Raw genomic sequence first — 8,756 nt, forward strand, 5'->3', positions numbered from 1 at the left:
GTTCGTGCTTCCCTGTTAGTCAGTCGTAGATGAGGTGGAAGGTAAGCACCACCGTAATTGAAGATTCAGTCAGCCAAGGAATTCTAATTGATTTAATTAACTACGCCAAATTGATTTTAACAGTCAGCAACATTAGACGCCCACTTCCAATAGCAAACATCCCCGCCAAAGCCATACCATGTTTATTTTCCTCATCCCTTATTTATACAGTAAACAATTTAGATTTTGTCAACATCGGTGCCATATTCTGCCTCAGAAGTTAGAACAACGTGCAACTTTTGGAATCTAATCATTCGGATGAGAAGGGAAATTCCACCGGCCAACCACCGAGTCACTCACCCATTTTTCAAGTATTATTAACCCGTAATCAGTACCCGTTCAAAACTTAAATTTTTTTAATATTATCTTATCTTAACATGTGTCATATAGATTCAGATGATAATAAAAAATATATTTAATTATTCTACAAATATTTAAACTTAGAAAATAAGTTAGCATACGTCTTTTCTTGAAAACTGCCATTAAACCAGTATCAATACCTCTCCGCCATATGGAACAATCCAATATACAATCTACTCAAGAATAACACATTATATACTTATACTTTAATCAATACCAAGAATTGATAGAAAGAAATTAAATAAAATAATGACACTACGAAAAATAGGTTTGAAATTATGACACGGTTGAAAATGAAGATACAAGTAATCCAACTTCAACATGTTCCCGTTGAAACGCTGACACGTTCAGTCGAGTACTCGAGTACTTTGGAATTATATGCTTTTCGTAAACATTGGATCATTGTCGGGGGATTCGGTACGCGGGTTTATGTAGCGCACTGAAACGTCATTTTATTGTTTGTCACACTGGTCAACTAGGCGAGACCAAAATAAAAATGCATGGATTTTTTTCGTAATTTTATATAAGTTATAGGGGTCATTTTTTATTTTTTTTTAATACTGAATACACTTAGTTTAATTCTTAGAATTAGTCAACTAGTACTGCTGCCCTCTTCCTCCCCTTCTCCTCCACTTCCCCTCCGTCGCAATCGCACCCTTTTCCTTCCCTTTTCTCTCCGTCGCAATCGCACCCTCTTCCTCCAATTCTCCTTCCGTCGCAATTGCATCGTCCCTTCCTATCTCCACCACTGAGAACGACTTAAACCTCCCCACTCAGCTAACTTCTTCTCCCCCCTACTCAGTGTTAACGATTCTATTTAGGCGGATCTAAGCACACAAACAGCCTCACCTCTGACGACGACGGTACCTGATCTACATTGTCGGTTGTGTTCGGCAATTGATGGCTTCGCCGTCTCTATCAATGGAAAGAAGGTACCTGTTGTATTATCACCCTTCACTTGATTTACAAATATCTCCCTTTGTTTCGTCATAGGTCTGCTATTTTCTTTGAAGGACATCCCCCAATTTTGCGTCTTTTGCTAAATTACCGCATTGTTACTGTTTGGCACAGGGTTACCGGGGATGAAGATACCACTGGGGGCGTGCGTGTCGCCGAGGAAGCAGAAATGTGCGACGGAGTTGACCACGAAGTTGGATCGTTTGAAGGTGAAGGCTTTGCAGGGATGGAGTCGGACGAGTACGACTTTCAGGAAGATGAAACAGAACACCGATGACTTACATCATCTACTCTTTTTCTTGCATAAAAAGGACCATAAAAGAGGCATAATCTCATTTGATCATTACAATTCATGTCTTAATTGATGAATATCATAGTACATTGCTTTGAAATGAGTTTGTGCTGAATTTAAGGTGGAGAAGACATCAAAAATGGGAAAAAAACAACAAAACAAGTGGGGCGTGTGAAGCAGGCGTGCCACTTGGAACAAACGCCACAAAAATGTATTGGCGTGGCACGCTGGTACAACATTCCAGAGAGCAAAAATGAAGACCATCAAAGGGGTGTGGCACGCCAGAAGCAGGGCGTGGCATGTCAATTCGTTACTAGAAGAACCATCACTATGGCGTGCCACTTTGTGTCGAAGGTGTGGTACGCTAGCCCCAGAGTTCACTTGGGCGTGCCACTTGAGGACCAAGGCATGGCACGCCAAGCCTATGAGACCCACAATTGAATGGGTGTGCAACTTGAGTAACAAGGCGTGGCACGCCAGTGAACAAGGAGACAATGCAAAAGCTGGGCGTGCCACTTGGTATCGAAGGCGTGGCACACCAGCTCAAGAAGTCCCACTAAGATGTGCTACTTGAGAGATGAGGCATGGCACGTCAGCACCTAAAGAGGCCAAATAAAGCTGGGCATTCTACTTGGTATCGAAGGCATGGCACGCCAGCTCAATCATCTCACTTTGGCGTGCCACTTGAATATCCAGGCGTGGCACGTCAACTTCTGGGACCATGGCAAATGAAGGGCGTGACACGCCAGTCTCATGGCGTTGCATGCTGGTAGTGTTTTCCAGAGGAGGAATTAAAGGGCCAGTGAACTCAGGCGTGCCACTTGGGAGATGAGGCATGGCACGCTAGCAAGATGATGGAGCAAATGAAGGGCGTGACACGCCAGTCTCATGGTGTGGCACGCTGGTAGTATTTTTCAGAGAGGAAGAAGAGGAGCCAATGAACTCAGGCGTGCCACTTGGATGATGAGGCGTGGCACGCCATCAAGAGTGTGAAGCTTTAAGAAGGGCATGGCACGCCAGACCTTGGGCGTGCCACGCTGGTACAAACTTCCAGAAGCTTGGAGATAAGGAAGATGACCTTGGGTGTGCCACTTGGTGTCAAAGGCGTGGCACACAAGGTTACTTGGCCATTTAAAATATCCTGGGCGTGCCACTTTGGCTTGAAGGCGTGACACGCCAGGGTTAAACAGAGGACGGCGTGCCACTTGAATGAAGAGGCGTGGCACGCCAAATCAGAAACAGAAGGAGCGTGACACGCCAGAGAAGCGCCAGTCACACGCCAGCTGGAAGATCACATTTGTTGAGTTTCTTTTCCCTCCAAATTGTAATTTTCTTCACTTTTGTAATTTTTCTTTATTTTCTAGATCTAGGAGTAGTATAAATATCCTTGGAAGTATTGAAAAAGGGTTAGCAAGTCATAGAGTTTAGTTTTGGGGAATTTCACTTTTACTTTCTACACTTCATCTCTTTCATCTTTTGTACTTTCTCTTTGAGCTATGAGTAGCTGAATTCCCTCTCATTGAGAGAGGGAGCTCTATTGTACTTGATGGATTAATGATAGTGAATTTCTTCTTCTCTTCATCTTCTCTTTGATTTGCTAGAAGGAATTTCGATTTTCATGCTTATTGTTCAATTAACTTGGAAAAGAGATTGATTGAAAAATGGCTTTCATGGGAAACTTGGAAAAGGAAACATGAAACCATGCTAGAAATTCCTTCTCACACTTGAGTAGAATCCGGGTTTTGGTGTTTGGATATGGTGACATACAATCCTCCCTCTACTTGGACCTATGATGATGTGTGGTATAATCAGGGACCAAGCATATCTCTCTTCATGAGCAATTAGACCAAAGAATTGGCTATTGATCAAGATCTAAGAGATTGAGTCACCAAGGGATTGGGGCTCAATCAATCATGATTGCCAAGAGGTCAATGAGTTGCATGATTGAAGAGGATATGAGCTGGATTTAATCCAAAAAGACAATATCTCCTGATCTCAATAAATTCTCCCATTCTTATCTCTCCCATTCTTTTATAGCTTTACTTACATTCTGCAAAATCCCATTCCCCTTTACATTCCTGTTATTTCTATTTCTGCATTTTATTGCTTTCTTTTATTCCTTTGCCATTTATGTTCCTGCCATATATAATTCTACACTTACAACTTATCCTATTGAGCCCGACTAATTCACCAATTGATTAAAATTGCTCAAATCTACAAATCTCTGTGGATACGATCCCACTCCACTGTGGGTTAATACTTGATGATAATTTTGGTGTGCTTGCCAAGAGCGGATTCATCAATATTATTGGGGGAGTGAATTCCAAACTCATCAAGTTTTATGGCGCCGTTGTTGGGGATTGGTTTGAATTTGACAATTATTAAACTGATTGGAGAGCTAGATTAAGCTATTTTTTCCCTTAATTGTTTTCTTATTCATTTCCTAGTGTAGCCTTTAAATTCCTTTCTAATTTCTGTTTTTCTTTTTTTTTGTCTTTCTGAGATTTCTTTAGCTATTCATTGTTTATACTTTCACTCTTCTAATTGTTTGATTAATTGCATCACTCAAGCTAATCACTAATTTTAACTAAGGAGATTCCTTCACTTGCTCTTTTCTTGCTGTGTGTTAACTGTATGACAGGTAGAAGAGGAAAGACTTCATCCTCTTTTGATAGTGAACCTGAGAGAACCTTCCTTAGATTAAGGAGGGAGGCTAGAGGCAAGGGTATAGTTGGAGAAGAACCAATAGAGAAAGATCTAACAACCACCATGGAAGACGAAGCGCATGAAGATGTTGGAGGAGGAGTTGGAAATCAAGCTGGGCAAGAGAAGAGAGTCTTAGGCTCCTATATCAACCCAAATCCAGGAAACTGTGGCAACATCATCCTCAAGCCAACAATCCATGCCAACAATTTTGAGTTAAAAACTCAACTCATCACACTAGTCCAGAATAACTGCTCATATGGAGGAGGTGCTCAAGAAGATCCAAATCAACATCTCAACACATTCTTGAGGATATGCGATACTGTAAAGTCCAATGGTGTATACCCTGACACCTACAAACTACTTCTATTCCCTTTCTCGCTCAGAGATAAGGCAACAAAGTGGTTAGAATCATTCTCCAAGGAGAGCCTAACCACATGGGAGGATATTGTGAACAAATTTCTAGCAAGATTTTACCCTCCATAGAGGATCAACAGGATAAGAGCTGAGGTGCAGACCTTTAGACAGCTAGTTGGTGAAACACTCTATGAGGCTTGGGAGAGGTTCAAAGATTTAACAAGAAAATGCCCACCAGATGTGTTTAATGAGTGGGTGCAGCTCAACATTTTCTATGAAGGATTAACCTATGAATCAAAGAAGCCTGTGGACCACTCTTCAGGGGGTTCACTCAACAAGAAGAAGACCATTGAGGAAGCCATAGATGTCATTGAAACTGTAGCTGAGAATGACTACTTCTATGCTTCAGAAAGAGGCCAAAAGAAGGGGGTGCTGGAACTCAATTCTATGGATGCACTGTTGGCACAAAACAAGGCAATTGCAGCATAATTGGCAGCCTTAACTAAGAAAATGGATAACAATCGAGTTGCAGTTGTCCAAGCTCAAGCACCACCCCAAGAAGAAAATGAACCAGAAGTTGAATGTGAGCAAGCAAACTTTGTGCATAACCCCTCTCGAAAACCATATGACCCTAACTCCAAGACATATAACCCAGGATGGAAGAACCACCCGAATTTTGGGTGGGGGAACCAACAAAATAACAACCAAGATCACAACAAACCATACCAAGCCAATCAATACCAGAATTACAACCCCAACTATCAGCCAAATAACAACAGACCTTACCACAATCTACCTCACACAATATATCCTTCTAACCAGCAAACACACCACCATCAATACACACTAACCCCAACCTCACAACCATGTGAAATCAAAGGTAACTTTGAGATAGTAGAGGCCGCAATAGCACAACTATCATCACAACTCACAGGGGCCATTTCCACCCTCTTGGAAAGGCAAGCACAAGCTGAAAAGAAGATAGATGCCAACCAAGAAGAATATAGGTCGAATTTAAAGAACCAAGGTGCAACAATCTCAAAGCTGGAAGCACAAGTGGAGTTCTTATCCAAGAAAATCCTAATGCCTACACACACATTTCCAAGTGACACCATGGCCAACCAAGAGGGGAGTGCAAGGCCATCACACTTAGAAGTGGAAAAGTGGTAGAAGAAGCCACCCCAAACCAGGAGAACCATGAAGAAGAGGCTACAGAAAAACCTGAAAACAGGAAAAAAGAAGAGGTCCCTAGCCCATCTTCACCAAAGCCAATCTCGAAGCCTTATGTGCCAAAGGCACCATACCCACAAAGGCTAAGGAAGGATGGGAAGGATAGCCAGTTTTCCATATTTTTGGAAATCTTCAAAAAGCTCCAAATCAACATACCATTTGCCGAGGGCCAAGACACGGTGTGGATGCCCTGCAAGGATGCTACTTCGCATGGATGATGAATCAAGACGTTGGCACGTTGCGTACTTGTCAGACGCGCATAACCACCATATTCTTGAGTTATGATTTTCTTCCATGCTTCCAGGCCATCGGAGGATGAGCGAAGCGGACATCGAGCAGATGAAAGACATGCGCAAAGGGGGCATTGGCATCTCGCGAATCCATGGTTTTATGGCGAGCCTAGCCGGCGGTATCATAATGTGTCGTACACAACAAGGGACATGCACAATGTAAATGCAAAGCAACAAAGGGAGGGTGGCCTAGATGCGGAATTGTGCTTAAGGTATCTCTGAGAGTGCAAGGCAAATGATCTAGTACTGTACTACAAGAAAGTTGTTGACGAGGAGGGCGTGTTACAATATTTGTTTTCGTGTGACAGCACCGGTCAAATTGATTACTAGGTATTTGGAGACGTGGTTGCATTTGATGCAACGTACAAGAAAAACGTTTACCTTTCACCTCTTGTAGTATTCTCCGATGTGAATCACCACAACCAAACGGTTGTCTTTGCCGCTGCACTTGTGGCAGACGAGAAAGAAGAGACCTATGTTTGGCTGCTTCAACAGTTGCAAACTTCAATGAAAGGGAAGGCTCCTGTGTCCATAATAGCCGACGATGACAGGCAAATAAAGTCTGCGATCGAGCAAGTTTTTCTAGAGGCTCACCATCGACTTTGTGCTTGGCATCTACTCCAAAACACCACGAGCAACATCGGGAAGCCTAAATTCACCAAGATGTTTAGGGATTGCATGCTTGGCGACTACGAGGTCGGAACATTCCAGAGAAAGTGGTTTGAGATAGTGGAGAAATTTGGCGTTGCCGATAAATGATGGGTACAAGACATGTACAAGAGAAGGCACAGTTGGGCCACAGCACACATATGAGGAAAGTTCTTTGCCAGATTTTGCACTACCTCAAGGTGCGAGGGCTTGCACGTTGTGATATCACGGTATGTTAAGTCTCGATACAGTTACACTGATTTTTTACGTCATTTCCATCGATGCTTGATGTTCGTTCGTGCAAAAGAAGTGGATGCTAATTTTGAGTGTGCAAAGGGTGACCCTGTTATGACCACCAACCTGAAACAGTTGGAGCGGAGTGCAGCCGAGAACTATACTCAGGTAATATTCTATTTGTTTGTTCCCATTCTTGACATGGCCTGTACAATGAGGGTGGTTGATTCTGAAGACAATGTTTCGTATTTTATCCACATCGTCTCTCGATACGGCACTCCGGGGAAGGATTGGCATGTTGTTGCAACGTCTGATATCAGTGAGGTCCGATGCACGTGCATGAGAATGGAATGTTTCGGGGTCCCTTGCGAACATATAATTGCGGTGCTTGTTCTTAACAATGTTCACGAGATCCCAAGGTCTCTGATATTGCCAAAATGGACCAAGGATGCAAAACTTGTGGTGGTGCAGTCGATGGGCATGATTTGGGATTCTGTACAACTGACGCAACACTAGTGCCTGATGGATTGGTACCATAAAGTGTGCAAGATTGGATGTCACAGCATTGAAAAGTTCCAGTTTGCAAGAGACATTGCCATGCTGATGCTGAAGCACTTCGAGAGCGAAGATGCAGGGACACCAATTTTCCACACGAGGGGCCACCCACTGAGGGTGGCAGAGCCCCGGCACGGAATCTACCTAAGCGCAATACAAAGGGTAACGGTGCTAACGGTGGAAAGAAAACCCAACGATGTCGTTTGTGCAGGGTGTTGGGACATAATAGGACGACGTGTCTGCATCGCCGCACAATGGAGTCATCCAGCGCAGTTGCAGATGACTTGGATTCGATGGACATTGACATGGTGGGTTAGTCTTTTTATAGATGATCTAGTTAACATTTATGCCTTGTTAAATGGTTCTAATCTTTTGGTTTTTACATTGGTGTCAGCTCTATGATAACCTATCATGGGATCTGTATGCGATCATGGAGATTCCTTCATTTCGATGCTCCGATAGTGACATGCAGGCTGGGTTTGTTAACAGTAACTTCGCTGGGACCAATACGTGCGGGCTAGTCATGTTTCTCGCCGATTGAACAAAGGGGGGCTTATAGTCATCACCACCGTGTGTTGCAACGGTAGGTTGGTCGAACCCTTTCACATTCTCCGGTAGGCGGTAGCTGCACACCGAATATTGTCTGCATTTAATCTTGGTATAGAACCAATGTCTGAATTACAAAGTTGATTTTGTTAAACTTCATATACCTGAGGATCTCTATATGTTGTTGACGTTAGAAAAGTTTTTGCTATGTTGGCTTTCGTTGGTATGTGGCTGTGCTCTAGAATTAACTGATTTTAACCGTGTATTTTCAGTAAAACCATAAAGAGAAACCGACGATTGATTCCAGAAGTGGAGATGTGAAGTTGTGTCGTGCGAAGAGCTACAAATCCACTGTCAAACCTAATGTATTATATATCGTTCATTGTCGACCCTTTTATTGAATCAGACATGGTAGTTAGGGGCATCTTTATAACGATTCTATGTTAAGTGGATATTTTGTATGTATGTTAAGTGGATATTTTGTATGTAACGTTTATTTGGATATTTAGTATGTAACATTTAGCCCAATCCAGAAGAACTCTGTC

General features: G+C 42.8%; 1 non-coding gene across 1 annotated transcript; it reads right to left on the reverse strand.

Moving 5' to 3' along the window:
- Nucleotides 1-4,846: 4,846 nt before the first annotated feature.
- On the reverse strand, nt 4,847-4,953 carry LOC127746196 (small nucleolar RNA R71). Its single transcript, XR_008007816.1, has one exon. It is a non-coding gene; the product is annotated as a small nucleolar RNA R71 (small nucleolar RNA).
- Nucleotides 4,954-8,756: the final 3,803 nt, after the last annotated feature.

The sequence above is a fragment of the Arachis duranensis genome, chromosome 3, assembly GCF_000817695.3.
Source record: "Arachis duranensis cultivar V14167 chromosome 3, aradu.V14167.gnm2.J7QH, whole genome shotgun sequence".
In the NCBI taxonomy this organism is placed as follows: domain Eukaryota; kingdom Viridiplantae; phylum Streptophyta; class Magnoliopsida; order Fabales; family Fabaceae; genus Arachis; species Arachis duranensis.